The sequence below is a fragment of the Ursus maritimus genome, unplaced genomic scaffold (assembly GCF_017311325.1).
Source record: "Ursus maritimus isolate PB19 unplaced genomic scaffold, ASM1731132v1 scaffold_14, whole genome shotgun sequence".
Taxonomy (NCBI): Eukaryota; Metazoa; Chordata; class Mammalia; order Carnivora; family Ursidae; genus Ursus; species Ursus maritimus.
In genome coordinates, this window is record NW_024423786.1 from 20,503,337 (window position 1) to 20,522,867 (window position 19,531).

The following is a 19,531-nucleotide window of genomic DNA, read 5'->3' on the forward strand; positions in this document are numbered from 1 at the left end:
TTTGTGCAATGATGAAGACTTTCTACGCTTTCGAAAATGGTAGCCTGTATGGAACAAGTTAGCCACATGTGGCTCTTGAGCAGTGGAAATGTGACTAGTGCAGCTGAGGAAGTGTGTTTTTAGTTTTCACTAAATTGTGATTAGAATATCCACCTGTGACTAATGACTGCTGTTGGGGACAGCACAGATCTTGACTGTGAGCTCCTTGAGGGCAGGGGCTAAGTCTTATTCTTTGTTTCATTCCATGTGACCCACAGTAGTATTCACTCCTGTTTGCTCCATGACCAAATGCATGATGGTAGGAGTTGTAGCAAAACTTATGACCTTCTCTGACTCACATACTATTATCCACGTAATAGACAACTGAAGGTTCTCCAGTGAGTGTAACACATAAAATCACGTTTGACTGTCATGCAAGTCTCATTACCCAGTTTCACAGATGAAGAAATGGAGGATCAGAGTAGTTAAATGACTCTGCCTAGTCATGATTATGAAAAATAAATCTGAATGTGTCTTCTAGTTATTTTTAATTGCATTATAAACAGCACATTTCTTCTGATATTTTTAGTTCTGGGTCTCTGAAAATATGAACCCCAGAGAGAATGTTCTGTGGCCTTATTTGTTGTTTAGAGCCCATCTGGTCTTTTCACATTTCACAGGTTGGCTTTTATCCTTCGGTCACTTATGTGTTGCCATTTCTTGAATCTGGGGCCGTTGTTGGCTGCTACCACGTTTCTTGTTTTTATGCCATTACCAAATCTGCCAAAGATTGGACGGTCATGAGTTTGACCAATGACAGTCCTTTCTTGTGTGTGGTTTTGAAGACTGCAAAGTTAGAGTTTCTGGAGTTGGGATGCATGATCATATTATTAAAGCTGAAGTTTAGCAGACCACAGGTCTAGGAAAGGGAATGGCATTAAGGTTCATCTAAGACCTTAATGTAAAATTGTCTTATAACCTGAAAGCTTTTTTTGTGCGGAGTCTAAATTAAAGCGCTGTTAGTGGGGGGAGGGTAATTGCATTTTTGGTGGGTAGTGAATCTCAATTCTTACTTCTAAGAAGTCTATTTGATTAAATCCTTATAGCTTCCTTGCTCATTCTATTTCCTTTTCACTGTATTATCAACAATAAGGTGATTTTACTTTGAGGGAACGTAAGATTTTTTTTTTGTTGTTCAAATTATATCCCACCCATTCCCATAAATATCAGCTATGATAACCTTTCTTATATCTTTACAGTTGTGAACAAATACTGTACAGATGCAATGTGCTTGACCTAACCTTGCTGAATGGTTTTACTGGGGGCAGGAATGAAGACTGAGGAGAGTTGATTTCATGAAGGAACCAAAGAACCGTTATCATTAATTTTATTTACTAGAATTCGACAACTTTATCCATTCAGGAAGATATATTAGTTGTACATCTGAATCTAATATAATATGGTATATCATTTACATCTCATCCAAAAATAAATAAATAAATGAGGAAAGGAGGAGGAAGAAAAGAGATCTATTAAGTGGCTTTAATAGAATGGGCGTACAGGTCACCAGGAGAAACCAGTGGTTAGACAGAGCCGTGTAATAAAATGGAATCATTGCTGTATTAGGGCAAGCATTATATGCACATGGAACAAATTACAAGAGATTCGTTTCTTCTTAGAGAAAGTGGCGTTTATGCCTGAGTTATGTGGGACAGGTGAGAATTGCCTAGGACAGAAGGGGCAGAGGGAGGTGGTAGGCTTGGAGATGAGAGAGTACAGGACGTGCACTAGTGTCTGTTGGTGGTTGAACGGAAGCCGGGACGCAGCAGGAGGTGTGGCCGGAAGGGCAGACAGCAGCCCACATGAAGAAGGACCCTCAGAGTACCTTCGGACATTTTAGCTTGGCTTTCTGGGCCTTAGGAAGCTAAGGACTTTGTGAGTGGGGGTGGGATATGCACCTGGGGAGTAGGCGACATGAAGCATCCATGTCAACTTGGGGATGCCTCCCAGTAGCAAAAATACGAAGAGGTGTTGAGAAAAGCTGTCCAGGAATTGAAAAAACTTTGCCACTTGCATTTTTCAAGATGACTTAGTCTTCCCTATAGGTGGGTTTGAGGAGAGCAAGTGCAAAGGCGGGAAGGAGCTTTGAGATGGCAATTAGCAGGGGTCCATGGGAGGCTCTCTTGTGCAGGCTCGTGGGTCTCTGTTGGGATGAAGAAAAGAGAATGGGAGGGATGTGGCTGTTAGACGTGGTGATGGAGGCCTCAGAGCTGCCTCCAGAGTCTTTGGCCTCATTTACTGGATGGAGGGTGGCGATATTTACTGAGGGAAGGACCATGGCAGAAGTAGACGGAGGAAAGGAGGATGCTGCAGAAGTTGGTGGATAATGGAGAGCCAGAGTCACATGGGAGACTCTTCATGTGGGAAGTATTGGAGAAGAGGAGACGGTCAGCCCTGCCAAATGGAGCCAACAGACTAAATCAGAAGAGACTCAACACTGAATGACCTTAGTGACAGGTTTCCGTGCGTCAGCGAGGACGGAAAGAGACGTGGGAGGTGAATAAATGGAGACCAAGAGGGTGGATGGCTCTTTCCAGAAGTTTGTGGAAAGGAAGAGAGAGAAGGAGACCTGGGACTAAGAGAAGAAGTTGCTTATTGTGTTTCATAACAGAGATTTCAAGGCCTCACTAGAACCTTACTCAGAAATTTTAAATTGCACAACTTTAGATAACTCTCTCACTAGCAGTTAGTTAGCAGTGAGTTAGCTTTTTGGAGGTAAGCAGAGCGGGCCCGTGGAAACACAGCAGGCTGGATAGTACGTGACAGAAATTAAGGAGAAGACCCCCATGCCCAAATTACAAGTTTGTCATGGTGGTCGGGAGACTTTGGGTGTCAGGAGTTAGCCCCACGCAGCTGGAAAATCTCTGGGGCCGTCGTGGGTACAAAGCATGTGATGATTATTGGAAGTGTATGTGTTTGACAAAGGTTTCCATCAAAACGTGAGGGCGGAACAAGTTGTGCCAAAGCGGTCAAATGGTTTTCTAGAAAATTCACTTAATGGCAATATCACGGCCCCCGATCCAACCGTAAGAAATACAGTCACGTTGAAAGGTTTCTGCCGCCTTTGTGGATACCATGTAATTCTATCCTTTTTATGAATGTCCTCCTCACCCCTAAATTTGTGTGTGCGTTCCTAATGGAACACATCTCTACATTCAGTAACCATGTTAATTTATGGTGGATTTTGGAATTGTAAGAAGTGAAAAATGGGGAGGTAATACGACTTCTCTTTGTTTTCCTCTAAAGAGGTTTTTACTACTGGGTTCTTGACATCTTCCACCTTAGTTTATCTTTAATTTATCTTTAACTGGAACCATTTTGCCCATTAGCTCTATTCTAATGACCTCTCAAAATGGTCAGATTTACAGGCAACACATGACAGAGAAAATGCAGAAAATCAGCCAGCCTCTCCTGACATTCAACAGCAGCCTACGTCTAAATAGTGGAAAAGTTTATTTGCTTTTTCTGAGGATGTGCTAAGTGATTTTGCAGTTAGAGTGGTATGGCCTTCTAGCACTTAGGCCTGCATTTATTAAATAAATTTGTTCTCTAACTCATGTGTTAAGTGTGTATTATGAAACCTCAAAGCCAATTTCGGTGATTGCAATGTGCAAATATTTTTTAAATTATGTAATTAAATAGGACTTGGCCTGCAAGGTCCACCGAAGTAATTTATTAATTGAAGAGTCTGATTTAATTGTATGTTATTTTCGTTTATTCAGGGAAGTGTCTGCATCTGTTGCCGAGATAGGAGGAGCCTCTTCTGCTCCTGTCACTGGGGGTGCAGAGGTCTCTCCAAGAAATCTTTAGCACCCAATTAAATATTAACCAAGAGGAGGGGATTTGTTCTTTCTCTCCTCAAAACTCTGTTCTGATCATCTGAGTCTGGTGATTTTAAAGGGAAAAGGAAAAAAAAAATCTTGCTGGGGAGAACTATTTGTAACTCACCGTGTTTATCACTGTATTATTTAAAAACAAGTCACTCTTCTCTCCGTAAGCGTGGCCATGTGTAGGTTACGTTAGGTATGTGCATACAAAGAGAAGCCCCTTTAATTCGGTGTTAGCTGCGTCTAGCTATGGCTAAAGCCATGCGTATCTGTTTCCTTAAAATGTCATTTTAAAGGTATTGTGGTTTCAGAGCAGCAGCTGTGACTGAAAAGTATGTAAACTAAGCTGTTCTTGCTCATATCATTTTTATATTCTTATGTCAGACCAGAAGGCTGCTTTAAATTTATTTTTCATTGTGTATTAGTTCTAGAGCCTGTTTTTTTTTTTTCTTTCCTTGGGAACATATGTTCTTTGGGACGTGTGATACTCATGCGCTTAAGAAAATAACAATGGGGCGGGGAGGAAGGTACCAAAACAGTTTCTTATTTGGGTATTGTATCTGGGGAGAAGATGAATTAAAAAAATTAACTCTCGCGAAGTAGAATTTTGGGGCCTAGCATCTGTGTTTTAGGAAATGAAAGAATTCAGCCATACTGTACCAAAGTCACGTGAAAGGCAGTAACTTTTAGAAGCCCAAATTGCTTTCCCAAAAGGAAAATATTTTTTGTTGCTATTAAATATAGTTTATATTGCTACTTCAGAACTTTTTTTTTTCCAGTGGGGCCATTTACTTAAATTCTTAGTTAATATTTCTATATAGAAACGTCTTTGTCTCCAGAGCTCGCCTTTGCGAATTCCCATTTAATATGCGGTAGTGGATAAGTATTTATTCATACCATGTGGTACCCCACACCTGATCAAGTGACTGCATGGCATCATGTCAGCCAGCAAAATGTTTGAGTGACTTTTGAGTAATGGTGGCATGGAAGGTACAGAGGGTTGAAGGAAACAATAATGGGAAATTTTTTTCCTTTCCTATATATTTCAGCATGCATACTGCCTCAACTCTGCTGTGGAAATTTGGAATGTTGGATAGAGAAATATTCCTTTTCCTAAAGAGTTGTAAAAGCAGAGTAGAAAGTATGAGCTATTAGAAATTTCCATGGTAAATATAATTTGATTACATGTGTTGGTAATTTCCCTCAAGCTCAGGATTTCACCCGGAGTGTTGTTTCACAGTGATATATTTCTTTCCAGCTTTTGAAAACCAATTTAGCCCAAGAATTTGCCTAAGATCCCACTGATTTGCCTCATGACTCCAGGCCTACATCCAGGTGCCCCAAGTGAGGGAAGTCACGTGGTAGAAAAGGTGCGTCTCTCCTGGGTCCGCTGTTCAGCTTGTCCCAGCCCTTCCGTCTGGTGTTGGACCCCAGGTTTGGCTTCCTCCAGGCATAGGCTGGCCCTGGTAGTCCTTGCATCATAGCCTTGGAAAAGGTCTCAGAACATCTGGCGGAATGGTCCAAGTAGTCATCAGATAGAGCGGGGGTACTGGCCTTTTGGGAGGGACAGTAGGCGTAGCATTGGAACAGGGCACTATGGAATCCCTGCTGTCCCTGGAAGAGCCTGGGAAGCGTGGTCATGGCCAAGGGCTTGGGGGTAAAGGCTCTTTTCCAGCCCATACACCGGTATTTCGGTATTTTGACAGCACGTGGAGGCGACGACGGTATCGCGGGTGAGCACCATCCCTGAGTGCTGCTCCTTTCCCAGCAAGGAGACTGAGGTCTGGAGAAGCCGAGGGGCTTTCCAAATTCCTGGTGTGCTGCTAGTGGATCCAGGGGTAGAAGCACACTCTCTTGCCTTCTAGTGACCTGTCCTTTCCACTTCACTTCGCTCCGTCTTAACTGGGGTGTAGAAATAATCTTCTTTTTCACTTATTTCAAACCGGAGTTGATGGAAAGAAATTTTCTTAGGGATAAAAGCAAGGAAAAAACAAGATGTTGGAGGCCTGAAGTGGATGACTTCATAGAAGAAATCTAGCTTGTTTGGATACGGGCTTCAGATACAATGCGCTGGCACAATTTATGGGACATTGGTGACTCCTTCCACTCTCTTCCGTGTCTCTTTGCTGGTCCCAGGACCCTGCTCCAAAATGTCCTTTTGACATACATGATGGATGTTTCCAGAGGCCACATTCTTTCGCCGCTGCTTTTCCATGTTTGTGGGGAGTCGGAGGCTCCCATTCTTGCTCCGTCTATACCACCTGTGTGGCCTCAGTCACACACTGAGTCTGCTCCCCAGGAGGATGGCACTTGACCAGACCCCCTCATTAGGTGCCTTTCAGCTCTGAAATGTGTTCATTCTTCTCTCTCACCTGAGATTTTTCCTCATTGAAGCCTCCATCTTTCCACTTCGAAGTCTGGGTCACACAGTGCAAGAGAAAACTGATTTTTGGTCACAAAGACATACAGATGTCTCACTGAATGTCCATTTCGGGGTGACCCTCTTGTCTTTTGTCATTGGTAAAACTTGGTTAAGGCATTTCTGATAAAATAAATCTACTTCCTGTTCTGCTTGGAATGGTGAGGTTCTCTCCTCCACCCCCTCATTGTCACTGATAAATCTGTGTAGTATGACTGGGTGGTGTTTCTGTAGCCTTTCCCCCACCCCACTGAAGAAGCTCATGAAAGATTGTATGGTGTGGAAAGTGCCTTACCAATTAAATAAAAGCCTGGTTCATATAAAGAGACTTGTTTCTATATGGAAAATATGAGCCTTTTTTTTTTTTTTTTACATGGACCAGGTGTGGATTAGTTCACTGAACCTTTCACCCAGCCATATTCCCGCTTGTAATTCTTCTGAGGCATAGTTCAGCCAAGTCAAAGAAACATGTTATTAAAGGTGAGCTGAAAGGCATTTAAAAAATAAACAAACTGTTTAAGATCCTAAATCAGTAACAGAATCTATAGGCACAGGCTTGAAAAGTACAAGAAAATGTGTTTCAATACCTTTCGCTTCCAGGCCGGATTCTCCTCCTGCCTTCTTTGAACATGCCCCCCCCCCCCAATTCTTTTTGGTCATTGGTGGGACAAGCAGGTGACTCTGAGCTTGGATTGTTGCTCTTTAATGACTTACCCTCTATTGAGATAGGTGACACTCCACTCTTACCTCTCTGATTCTCCACCCAGAATGGAAGGGCAACATCAGTACTTCGGTTTTATTTTAGCACTGTGTTTTTAAGAAGTTTAAAATCTGATACACATTCTCTCCTTTTTTCTACCTTTGAGCATGGCAGATCACCAGATCCTATTAACAGCTTGTAGAGATGGCAGAAATGAGGCGTAGGAAGTTTGAGATTTACGTGCGTTGTCTTATCCCCGCTTGTGATAACAGTGGCTATCATTTCTATGGCGCTCGCTGTGTGCCAGTCACTTGTGTAAGCACTTTTCCCATTAATGCATTTCTTCCTCAAAAGCGCATTATGCACTATAATTAAGCCTGTTTTATGGATGAGGACACTGAGGGACAGAGAACTTCAGTAACTTGCCTGAAATCACGAGGCCACTAAACAGCAGAGCTGAGTTTTGAACTCAGGTGCTTGCGTCTGTGCTCGTAAGGACGGAACTATCCCAGATTGAACTAGACTGTGCGGTACGATTTCACATAGTACTTAGTATTAATTGAGGCAGCTCAAGGAAGCATTAAGAAATAAAGATATTCATGGTCAGCCCTGGTGCTCTCCCCCCAACCCCTGACGTTTTTCCCTCATTCAAAAAAAATTTTTTTTTTCTGTTTTCTTTTGGTGGTTTTTACATTCTGGCCTGTTCCCAGGGAAGGACTAGGCATCAAGTGTTTGCATCCTGTTGTCCCGCTTCTCCCTTGATTATCTTAAACTTTCATTGTGATGGTGGAGTTCTGGAAAGCCGTTCTCCCATTTTTAAAGTAATTGGAGAAAATAGGAACAAAGGAGGAGAGGAATTTTCAGGGGTGGGTCTTCCTGGCCCACCCTTTATGAGGCACTCAGCTCCTTCCGAGGGGAGCTGGAAACCCCAGTTCTCCGTAGTGGACACAATGCGCCTCTCAGAACCTTAAACACTTAGCTGATCGGAATTACCCCCACCCCCACCCCTGCTGCTTTACACGACAGAAAAGGGAGCGAGTTCAGGCAACAGCTTCATCTAGTGCACTTCTGAGTAGCTTTGCTTCGTTGAAGACCATATGCTGAGCTTGTCAAAGTCATCTGCCCATTTCAGCCATTCTTGTTTTAGGAACGTTAACTTGCTGTATTGGGGAAGCAGCATCTTATGTGAACAGCCATGCCAGGCTTCTGTCAAATGTCCCTGGTCCTCTGTCAAGTTCTGGGGGCATTCAGTGGAGCTTTATTGTCCTCAGGATCAAAGACCCCCTAGCATCAGGATTATTCACATAGCATCCTAAAAGTACGAGAAACCTTTCTTGCTAAGGAGCCAGGAGGGCAGGTCCCACCTGGTTTGAAATTACGTTGGCGCTGGCGAGTGTGTTTCTAGTGGGACCTGGAGAGGCGGTGAGGTGTGGAAAAGCCCAGAGATGGGTCAGAGTTGAGTGGAAAAAAGGGAACTAGGATCTGCCAATGTCAGAGAATTCAGGAAGAGAGGCATGGGAAAGGAAATGGGATGAAAAGGTGCCAGGAAAAGTTGCCTCATTATCTGGCATTTTTCTGGTGGCCAAAAGTGAAGTTTCTACTTTCGAGTCACTTGCAAGCATTGTGGGCACAGAGCTGCCAAGTTTTGCAGTTTAAGGCCCAATAAAGCGGGGATATGGGCATTACTGGGAGACTGTTATTTTCAGGGAAGGATTTTTGGGAGGTTTTCCTACCTGACTGTGTGAGTGGGTTCGTTCTTGTGTGTCTTTCTCCATGGGTCAACACGCCCACAATGGAGCCCACGACGTTTAACTACGGAGCCACTGGGGGGGCGGGGTCTTTTCTGTATATACCCAGGTGTAAGCCGTGGTGCCTATAACAACAGGAATAGAGGAGCTAGAATGAGATACAGGGATGTTTTTATTCGACTTCTATGCTGATTAGTGTGATTCATTCCATATGCATTTATTGAACCACGATAGGCAGCTACTGTTCGGTACTGGCATACAGCGTGCCAGACAGGTGAAGTGCTTGCCTTCATGGAGTTTATATTCTGATCATTTACCCCACACCGAAGTGCACACAGTCCAGATTAACATGACTGGTTTTATCTGCTGCCTAAACGTTCCCAGAAAAACCAAATGAAATCTGTTTAGCTGCAGATTGGAGCCGCCAAGAGCCAGATGTGGCCATGGGAAGACTCTCCGAGAGCTTGTCATCTGGCTCCAGCTGCACTAACCTAGGTCTGGTAGGCAGCCACGAGTTGTGTCTGCCGACTGGTGGCCACACACTAGCGCAGGCTTAAACAATTAGCGGAATCCCTTGCCCGGTGGCGAGATCCGCTGTGTGTGTCCTGAGATTACCACTGCTGCCCAGACCAGGAGCCTCTGTGGTCTGGGGCAGAAACACCCAGAAGGGAATCGAAAATCAGCTCCTTGAGAAACTAGGCACGGCTTTCTTATCCTGGAGCATAGAGAGGGATGCAGGGGAGGTACAAAACCCATGTCAGCAAGAAAACAGAAGTAAACCAGACGTGGCCCCCCACCAAGAGGGCTTGCCTGATATGGACCACCTGCCCCTAACATGCCCATGCAGAAAAGCCAAGAGTTGGCCTACAAAAACCTCTCACTCCCAGTTACTATTTTTTGATTGTTGCCCTTTGTGAGACCGATGTATGATGACCTGTGTTGATTTTTCCCAGAGATTTCCATTAAAAGTCTTAATTCCCACCTTTGAAAGCAGCAGAATACCTACAGATGTGCCATAACTTTTCAAATATCTGCCTTCCCAATAAGTACAGAAATAAATAAAATGCTTCAGGCTACCTACATGTGATAGATTTCTATCTGTCTATCTATCTATCTATCTATCTATCTATCTACCTACCTACCTACCTACCTACCAACGTTTCTGGTTTAATGTACTAGGCCAGTTCTGCCCTTCGCTGGGAAAATAATGATTTCGGTTATCCACTGTCCAGCAAGCTCCTGACAACACAGTAGTTGCTCAGTTAATGTTTGTAGAATGAGCCAAATGAGGAAGATCTATAGTCAGCATGCTGACTTTCAAGGCTGGTGCTAAAAAAAATGAGTGAAGTTCTTTCAAATAATAAGGAGGGGAAACAACCCACAATTTAGAGCAAAAAGAACCAAAAAAGTAAATGTTTAATTGGAATAATTGCAGAATTCATCTTTCAGATGTCCACATGTAGTGTCTGATTAGAACAGAAAACACAAGAGGGTAGAGATCGACGTTTTCAAGGGGATTCTCTTGAGGCTAAGCGTATCTGTACCTGTGGGGACATGTTTATCGCAGTGAGGTTCAACAACCCAGTTGAAGTGGGGGAGAATTTTAAGATACTAGTTTATGTGTAAAAATCAACTTTTGCCTCCTCAGTGCATTGTGTAAATTTGCTGTGCAGGAAGCATAAGTGAAGCCATTTGGTTTTGTGGCATTGGTGTGGGCTGGCTCAGGGGGTGGGGGATAAAGTTGAGGCATTGATACAGTACGAGGAGAGCCAGATGGTTGTATTACACATCTTTTGTGTTCTTGTTTGCTTCTTAAAGCAGTTGCAGAATTTTGCCCTTGGCGATATTTTCTTCGTGCTTGTATGTTCTGCTATGAATTTACTTTTTTGTCAGAGCACTTTGAAAGAAAAGCCTTGCTCTTAAAAAAAATTTTTTTTTAACTTACGTTATAAACTTGTGAAGTCAACAGTGTGTTCATAAAAATATTTTTTAAATGGTAAGTATGTTAGTAAACAGTGGGAGGAGCAGCTTTTCTTTTTTCTTTAGCTCACTGATTTCAATGACATGTCAATTCAGAGAACAATTTTTGCAGAATTATAAATGTAGAATTAACGATGAATGGATGGATGGAGGCAGAATAGATACGTTGTTTTTCCAATAGTGATGAGTCTTATCTGATTAGAAATTTTAACTTTTTCTATTACTTACGGCAGCTTCTCAGGCTGCGGTTTACCTATTGTGTTTTCTAGCAAGTCTGACTTTAAGTGAAGTGAAAATGCTTTGGGATAGGTCTGTGGCTTTAGCCTGGGTGTTGGGTTGGCATTCAGTACAACTGTTTATCATACCACCATTGAAATTTATATTTATTTCCTACTAAAAGCAAATTATATTTTGCGATCACCAGTGGCAAGGGATAGTTAAGATGTTCTAACTGCATGTAAGAGAGGATATTTTATCACTGAATGCTTTTAATAAGGAATTGCTTTGGAGCTTTTTTTTTCCCCCCGTTGTGATAGACTGGTTCAGAATAATTTAATGCCCTTTTTGCAGTCCCAGTTTATCTCTTTTTTTCTTCGCTCAAACGAGAGAAGAGCACAAGCGTAAGCTCTTTGGACGCCGGTTTATTCTCTGTTGTGCACAGATTTCCAGACCTGAAGTCCCTGATGAGAAAACAGGAAACGTACAGTCCTAACCTTATTGAAATCTCTGCCCGCTTTAGTCACAAGTCTGAAGCAACTCCTTCCAATAATGAAGCCATTGTATGCATCATATCTGATCAGTTCTCGAAATGTTTTAGTAAGTCTATCTTACAACATTATAAGAAGATAATCAGCAGCCTTAGAAGGTCCCCATCTGGACTGTAGAGTTCTTTTACTGAAAGATGTTTTGCCTTTTTGAGATAGCTCTCGCGTTTCATCATCTGTTCCGCTGAGATGAAGTGCATATGAAAAGTCAGTGACTCTGAATCCATCTGTTGTTATTATTTTCCACTGATAATTGGCTTGAACAATGAAATGTCTGTGTCTGCAGCCTTTGAAACTGTACACCCTGTTTATTTTCTGGAGGTCTCGCTGCAACTCCCCCTGCCCCCACTTTTTCCTCCTTCGTTCTCTCTCAAGCTTCCAGCCAGTGGCGCTGGCGTGAGGATGACATCTTTGACTCTGTGTATCAGTATGTGTCACTCAGCATCTAAAGCTTGCATACGGATTTTTGTCACAATCCCTGTGTCTGTGCTGTTCGCGGCAGGATCCAGTCCTCTTGCCACCAGAAGCTTAGCTGGGCCACAATGCATGGATCCCTTACCTGGCTTCATCGTCTTTATTTCACTTTCCTCATTAAAATATTAATTTCGAGTACAGTATCTAATACCTATGGAATTAGATACCACCTCTAATTGTATAATATATTCGGTTGCAGCCAGGTTTGCACGATACAGAGCATTAATATTGGATTCCACTAACAGCACTTCCATTAGCTTGCTCAACCAGTATGAGATATAGATGAGCTAGGAAGCATAACTACCCGCCCGAACTGCCAAAACAGTCATTAGAAGCTCCATTGGGATGGACAGAGGCTTTTTCACAGTGATATACTGATTAAATTTTGTTCTATGGTTTATTTGCATCAAGGTTAGATCACTATCGCTTGTGGAAGGAGGTTATCTAACACCTTATTTGGAAGGTCATTTCAAGACAAAATAGTGAATAGAATAGGCATCTTTAGTGTCTTTGGGAACCCCTCTTAGGGAGAACCTGTATTTTATTCTTTGGGAGGGGGGTTTGGGAATCTTCAATTTTTTTTTTCTCTTTTCTCCAAGTTACGCTGTAATATATGTTTGAGATGGGGTTTTTCTGCTTGTTAGTAATTTTTTTAAAACTTCTCAGTTATATTCATTTGCTTTTGCAGTAGAATGATCTAGCCAGAGAGCAGTGTTGTGTTAATAAAACAGAACTTGCTTTTGAAATAGAAAGCTGCCTTATTTCCCTTGGCCAGCATAATTGCACTACATTCTCTGAGGCTGTGAAGGATCTGTGACCTCCCCTTTTTGGTCCAAGTAATAATGTAGACACATCCTATGGAACAGCAGGGCTGGACTTGCCCCCATTGTACTAGGTGGCATTAGAAGGAAGTAGATGAACATAATCATATTTGTGTTTCAATCGAAATCATTTAATACTGCAAAAGTTATTAAAAAATAATTAAGTTACTAAGACCAACATGTAGCTGGAGCATATAGTAAGAGGTTAGAGGTGAGCGCGTTGACCCCCTGGGCTGAGGAAAGGCGGTAGTGAATTCCTTGTGCCTGCATGTTTTTCCTTTTGCTTAAATTCCTCGGTTCTAAGGACAAATTATGTTGAGGTATGGCATATTTTCTGCCGAAATGGAGAAAATTGTTGACTGTAATTTTGTTATTTAATTGAAATTATAAGTGGTTGAGGCGACTCAGTTAAAAGCATCCTTTCTAATATATGGGTAATGTTTTTAAATGAGTGGCCATGGATTGATGACATTTGAAAGGCAGGCATTTGGGATGTATTTTTGGAAGACTCAAATTATGTTCCTTAAATCATTAGTGAACTAAAGAGTGTAAAGTGGCATGGGTTTTTTTGTTTGTTTGTTTATCTTCCTAAATTAAGTATGTGTCAGTGTTACACGCGTGACTATATAAACACATGTATATGCGTGCACATGTATGTGTATGGATGCGTGTGTATACTTTGTGTAAATTTTTGTACATATATAAGATAGACCTTTCATAGGTGCCGGTCACAAGGACTGGTTTATAATGTGGCAAAGCACAAAAAAGGTATATTGTGGCTGAAAAATGTGATTGTTTATAACTCGCGTTGTATAACTGTTAGAGATTTGAAAGCAAGCTAAGGTAAAACTCCAGTGATGTGTCTTATGCCAACTTTTGTTTGGAGTAGCTGGAGATAAAACAATAGCACTATATTCTCTCCCCCATTATTCCCCCCCCCCACTCCAGGAGTGAGTTCTTAATTACTAATGAATGCAATTCATTTTAATTGTTATTATAGCAACATAACATTTAACTGTCTCCTGTTTAGTCCTTGTGCCCTGAACAGGCGGTGTCTCCTGTCAGAGAGAGGACAGGTAGAAGGCACAGCAGGCGTCTGATTGAGCCAGTTATTCATTTGCTGAGTGTTTGTGTTTATGCAAAGGGGCCTCTTCCTGCATATTTAATCTAGAGTAAGGCAGTGGCTTTTGTTGTGTTTAGCCCACATACCTTCAGTCCTTCCTCACACTGCCGCCAGCTTGGGAGCCCTGAGAGCCCCGCAGGCTTCCCAGCGCCTCTAGTTTCTCCCTTACAAACTCTCAACTTTCTTCCGTTGTGTGAAAATTGCCTCTCCAGCCCCAAAGCTTTCCTTCCTCACCATGAGCGGGTAAGTGTGTGCGAAGCCAAGGCTGATACTTTGTTTCATTTTACAAATGTTGAGAGGCTACTTTCCTGCTCTTCTGGGCGCCTTCTGCCAGCGTCCTGGGTCCTAGTTCCTGGGCCGTTGTCAGTTGCCGGCTGCCTTGAAATAGACGAGTACAGGTGCCTCTTAGGAACCGGGTCTGAATTTTGGACTGGCAGAGAGAGCCTCTTGGAACCGGGGCCGGGGGGGCAGGTGTGGAGAGGGGAGAGAAAGAGAGAGAGAGAGTAACAGCTTTATTATTCTTTGTCCTAACAAATCCTGTTTTGTAACTATCCTGGAGATAATGCTGCCATTGTTTGCTAAAAGCCTTCAAACAGTGTGTAAGACCGAACTGTAAGAAAGCAGTGAAACTCTGCTGCTGTATTGTCTATACCCGGGCCAGGGTCCTCCCCGAAGGTCTGTGCCGGAATAGGAAGGGTTTTCTTTAGTGGAAATCGAATCGTCTCTTCATTGATATTAATAGCACACTAGAGAGGTTGGCCATGATGCTCAGAGAGGCGGTCGGGAGGGAAGGAAATCTGATCTTGTGGGGGGGGGGATGACAGCCTCTTGGCCCCATGGTGGAGGAGACATCCATCCAGGCTCAGCCTGCATAATGGCATCCTGGCTTAACTGTTTGCTCTAGGAATTTTAATCTTGAGCTGTTTGTTTTACTATCTGGGGTCTTGCTATTTTTTGTTCCCGTACTGTCTTTAGAAAGCACCATATTCAGGGTCTAATCCAGTCTTTTTAAAAAGTGGATTAAAAAAAAAAGACTCAGAGAAATTGATGTACTGTGACTTAGATCATTCTGGGCTATGATGGTAGAATTCGGCTTTCTTTTAGACTGTTATAATTTCAAAAATGAATTACCACAACGAAGAAGGACGAGCCACCCAAGGAAGATATGTCCTATGTAAAGATATTTCAGGGACTAGGAATTGTGTCCAGGGTCTAAAAGAAGGAGTTTGCATTACCAGTTAACTGTTGCCTCTGCTTGAGTAACTCTTTTCAACAGAAGAGTGTGCTGTTCCCCCGCAGGTTGGAAACTGAGAATTTAAATAAAATTTCATCAACCTTATTAAAATATGTAGGGAGTTGGGTCTTCTTGGGTACAAATCAGTCTAGAGACTTTGAAGCATTTATTAACAGTGAGGCTGCTGTAGGTTTTTAATAATAAAATTACAAATACCCTATCTAATTGTAAGTATATGACTTTTATGCTCGGTTTTTAAGGGGAAAAATACTTTTTTTTTATGAGGAAAAGTAACTCCGTCAGAGCACCTTCTGTGATTAGCGCTATTGTATTCTTAAATTTTGATTGATAGAGATAATAGTTTTCACTTAAAAATACAGACAGGTACTTTAACTTTCCATGACAATAGCTATTTGCATTTCTTTTATCTTTTTGTTTAACATTTGTGGGGGTTGGGATGGATTTGATTATTAACTCTTATTGCACACTAAAGGTAAATCTAAAACAAAGGCTTTGTTAGAGCTTCAAAGAGAAAACAGCAAATATTGTTTTTAGGTTTCAACATTTTAAAGGCTGTTAAAGGATACCTATAAAATATTTTCACATGACCATGACCAGGGTTTTACTTTTCTGTAAGGTAAGCGAGAGGAGTTTCTCCAAAAGAGATGGACCAGTGTGGAGCTGCTGGGGGGGCGGGGGTGGGGGCTGCCAGCCTGGCGCAGTTTCCCCAGGGCAGGCCTCGCCTGGGGTTGCCTGCACCATGTGGCTTACCTTCTAGTATTTTCGGTTTTTCTTAGGAGAATGGACCCCAAAGTTAGGTTCCACGCTTTGGTGAGAGTCCCAGAGGATGAGGAGAAAGGAAGTTAAAATGTTCCTCGCAGCCACAGGAGGGGACATTAGGGAATGATGGTGGATTTCTTTGGTAGACAGAAGTAACAGAAATGTAGTGATTGTAAAGCAGCGAGCCTGGCTGGTGTCCCAAAGGCCTGAACTGTACAGCTGTTCCTTTTCCTTTCCGTTTCCCTTCGTTCTTTTCCTTTTCCCCCCTCTTTAGCGCTGCCAGTTTGTTTCCCTCTTATTTCTTTTCTCTCTTCCTTCCTGCCCTCTTTGCTTTTTCGTTCTGTAAGCCTGGCTCAATATTGAAGTTATTAGAGCAGAGAAAAAACTCTCTGCGGTTGATTTCTGAGTGGATTTTCTTGTGTCGAGTGCAGAAAATGAAGTGACCCTTGTACTATCATTTTTCAGCTAGGCAAATTTGTGTTGATATGCTCCTGTTTTCCTAAGAAATCTTTGAAAAACAAGACGTGAAAATCCACATGAGTTAGGAGTCTCTAGTTAAAGAGACAGCCGTCTCTTGGAAATTGGCCCATTTAGACCTTCTGTTTTCTTAGATGAAGTACATGTCCTTCGATTGCAATATTTGGGGTATGAGAACCTTGAACTCTGTTCCTGGGCTTTCAGAGAAGGTATTCTCTAGCTAGAGACAAATGACTAAATCGCCACCTTCCTTGCAGGCCAGGAGCTGGTCGTGAGTGACGTCCTTGCATTCCCAGTGACACTGGTGCATGGTAGCCTCCCGGCCTCGTTTGGTGTACTGAAGGTTAAGGTGAAAGACGTTGGTCGTCTTTCCCAGTCCCTTTTGTATGATCCTATAAAATGAAACATCATGCAGGAATCCTGATGCAAATCGTTTCCTTCAGCTGCCATGGAAGAAAGGGGGGACATACTCTTAGTGGGAAAAGTAGTGTGTATTGTTCATTTTCAGTCTTGTGAAATGAAGTCAAACCCCCATGTTTACCTGCAACTTGGTTCTTTTTTTTTTTTTTTTAAGATTTAATTTATTTATTTGACAGAGAGAGAGACAGCCAGTGAGAGAGGGAACACAAGCAGGGGGAGTGGGAGAGGAAGAAGCAGGCTCCCAGCAGAGAAGGGAGCCCAATACGGGGCTCGATCCCAGGACCCTGGGATCAGACTCTGAGCCAAAGGCAGACACTTAACGACTGAGCCACCCAGGCGCCCCTACCTGCAACTTGGTTCTGACTACACCATCCCCATTGGCATTATGGATTATTTATCGCATAGATGAAATTGGGGGCAAAATACACCCCTACGAAGTGTGACATTGAAGCACTGTGGTGACCTAGAGGTCGGCAGACAGTGGGAAATTCTTAAGGCTGGGGGTTAGGAAGGGGTAGAGGAAGAGGGGAGTACCTTAAGTTTTCTAATGAATGGGTTGCCTGCTGAAGATTGGTGTCTTACTCAAGGTCTTAAAGTCAATGCATCGATTCAGGTGGACAACACTCTCGCAAACAGTAGTGAGGGGCCACATCAGGAACAATTCTGGTGTCCACGGGATCTGAACTGTACAGAGAATGACACAAAGGAAAATAAGTCATTTCTCTTTACCGTATTCCTGGCTCACTTTTAAAACCTAAAACCAATAGGAAACTTCAGAAAGAGGAAAAAAAAAGACAATGCAATTCAGATGGTAACAGCATTTTAGAAGAAGACGAGTGGGCTGGAGGGGAATATTTTTCTTTCTATATTAAAAAAAAAACTTAAAAGCTTTACATAACCATTTAATTTTAGTTTTGATGCTTGTGCGGTGAGTAAGCATTCAGGTAATTAGTTGATATATTTGATAAGTAAAAGTGATTGTTTAAAAAAATAGCGAGCCGCTTTGGAAACGGAAGTTTTACATTTTGGAAAAAAAAAAATGAAATGCAGCTTGTTTTGCTAGTTGTTGATTTCTGATTCTTCCAGGCTCGTCATGATGCAGACTCAGGCCCCAGTACTACTCCCTAATTTTCTTGTCTGTTATATTGACACATTTCATTTAATTTAGCATGATGGCAAACAGCTGTTGAACTATTAATCTTTTCTCTGCAAAGCTAGAAAAATATCTTTTAGATTACTTGGCTAATGTATACTAAAAACTAAAATCAACAGAAAGAAATTAATGAGTGGTCAAATGTGCATATGCATTAAAATTTATGGAACTTCACAATGGAGGAACATATGATTTGTATCCCACGGCCAGTTTTGGGTTTTTGTGGGGTTTTTTGTATTTTTGTATAAGTAAAAATTAAATGTAGCCAATTTTGTATTGCTTTAGTAATTATAAGTTGGAGGGTCAGTTATATAATTTTGTTTCCCTAGGGGAAAATTATCCTTGTAAAATCTCTGAGGGTAAATCGGCTTATATTTTTGTTCTGTTCACTTAACAAACTATACGATGTAGACAGGTGCATAGAGAAATAGGCCCCGTTCTTCCCTGAAATTCTTCTATAGGTTTGAATACAGGGCTCAAGATAACTTTATTCAAAGTAGGCATTTTCAGCAGGTTTTTTTTTTTAAATGAAATTTTAATAAGGTCCAGTTTTTTGCAGGCCTATATGATAGCAATCTCATCTGCATTGCAAAGTCTAATACTATAGATCTGACGGCCAAACATGCAAAAATAAACACAACTCCATAGATGAACATTAGTTTAGAGCACACACGTTGGAGGATCTCTCAGGTAAAAAGGAGGGAGAATGGCCGTTCTTGCCTTGAATTCAATAGCATCTGCTAGAGTTCACTTCCTTTCCATTTAAGATTGCATGTGTGGTGAGTGGAGATTTCTCGTGTATAAGATTATTGCTGTGCCTTGTATCTAAGGAGCTCCTCTTACTTGGGAGGAGCGGAGCTGCTTTGCAGATTTTGCCATTACCCTGAGGACCCCAACATCATTGCTCCCTGTTTTCTTAGCACCCTTTGCCCCGTGACAGAGTTCTCACCAGTAGAGAAACCAATCCTGAGGACACACATGAGCAGTGTGTCTCAAAATTTTCATTTCATTTTCAATTTGAATTGTTTTGTGTAAAAACAAAAAGGTTTGGGGCAGGTTGCAAAATAGTAATTTTAAGTCCCAGAGCTAGGGTTTTCCCCCACCCAAATGGTGAACATTTATGGTGAAAACCTCCAATTTCCTCTTACAGTAAACATGAAAATTATGATTTCACTCAGAGCCTGCATTTTTCCCCAATCTTTATGGCAAGAATCTGCATATACTTGCTTGTGGAAATGTCATAAATTGGCCTCCGATCAATTCCTGAAAGATAGTACTCACCAAAGTGCCACTTTCAAATTTTAGCCCTTGTGAAATAAGATTTAACTCTTCTCAATAATGTTTGCCTTTCCACATTCAGGGCTGACAGCAGAGGGATAAGCAGGGATATATTCTGTATAAAATTAAAACCACTTCATTACATATTGTTCTGAAGAGTGAGCAAAAGGATATTAACATTTTAGTAAAATGATGGTACGATCTTAGCATCTTACCAAAAATTACATGAGCATTTGGTCAGCTGATGTGGAATGAATCCTGTACCCTGTCGGTAACTTGATCTAAATTAATAAA

General features: G+C 41.9%; 1 protein-coding gene across 6 annotated transcripts in view; it reads left to right on the top strand.

The window, feature by feature from the left end:
* Nucleotides 1-19,531, top strand: part of FOXP1 (forkhead box P1) — a 576,958-nt gene that overhangs the window by 238,083 nt on the left and 319,344 nt on the right. The window contains exon 1 of one of the 6 annotated variants that reach the window (XM_040628560.1): nucleotides 14,052-14,138. The exons of the other annotated variants lie outside the window; for them this stretch is intronic. The gene's annotated coding sequence lies outside the window, so the exon portion shown is untranslated. Of the gene's footprint in view, nucleotides 1-14,051; nucleotides 14,139-19,531 lie in introns of those variants that run through there. 6 annotated transcript variants of the gene reach the window in all.